Source organism: Lipotes vexillifer, unplaced genomic scaffold (assembly GCF_000442215.2).
Source record: "Lipotes vexillifer unplaced genomic scaffold, Lipotes_vexillifer_v1.1 scaffold1634, whole genome shotgun sequence".
NCBI classification, from domain to species: Eukaryota; Metazoa; Chordata; class Mammalia; order Artiodactyla; family Lipotidae; genus Lipotes; species Lipotes vexillifer.
In genome coordinates this window covers 274075-275192 of record NW_006771542.1, presented here as the reverse complement: position 1 = coordinate 275192, position 1118 = coordinate 274075, and positions in this window count along the sequence as shown.

The following is a 1118-nucleotide window of genomic DNA, read 5'->3' as shown; positions in this document are numbered from 1 at the left end:
TGAAGGCCAATTCACAAAGGGATATTTGATCCTTAGTCAAGAGAGAAGCTAAAAGCACATGCTGCAGAAGTAACCTAATGGGGTTTGTTTGAACCATACTCCTTCCCTCTGATAACAGAAAAGACCTGGATAGGAAACTGTCTTTTCACACACAAAATTGTGGCTTAATTAAATCTCCTCCCTAGAACTATACCTCAGCTAAGAAAAAAAAAAAATCTGTCTTGAAAAACTCAAGAACCTGGGCTACTAAAAATAAAAAGGAAAATTTAATATAGTAAACAAGTTTAGTAAACACCACATATATTTTCAGTTGTTAACGAAGACATGATACATTCAGGAAAGTTTTTGTTTTTGTTTTTTTTTAAAGACAAAAAAACAAAATTCCCAGAAAGAGCCTCGAGGAGGAAAAAAAAAAAAATCAGCCCAACTTCTACCCCTTTCAGTCAGAAGCGGCTCTTAGCACAAACCACAAATCCCCCTCCAACACACAAAAGCAATGCCATGTGCCTTGCAAGCAGAGTAAGAAACATATGCCTTAGTTACTGAACTTGAACGTTAAGCAGAATCATTGCAGAGCACATTTTGATGGGTTACTTCAATATCCACCCGGTCCAGTTTAAAATATTTGTAAATCCAGTCTGTACATATTCCATAGGTATATTAAACAATAAACCACCTGCTGTCCTATTATTTTTTTGTCCTATTATTTTTTATTTTATTTTTTTATTTTTATTTTTCCGGTACGCGGGCCTCTCACTGTTGTGGCCTCTCCCGTTATGGAGCACAGGCTCCGGACGCACAGGCTCAGTGGCCATGGCTCACGGGCCCAGATGCTCCGCGGCATGTGGGATCTTCCCGGACCGGGGCACGAACCCATGTCCCCTGCATCGGCAGGTGGACTCTCAACCACTGCGCCACCAGGGAAGCCCCTGTCCTATTATTTTTTAAATGGCAGTTCTTGTAGCTCAACAAACCATTAAGATTATAAAGAGCTCTCTTGAAAGAAATTCTCAGATGAAGATATATTAAGGAGAAATCCTGAAGGTTAAACCAAGTTCTTTTTTACTAGTTCTTTTTTTTACTAAAACAGTGGGATCAAGCAGAATGTCTATTCGGAA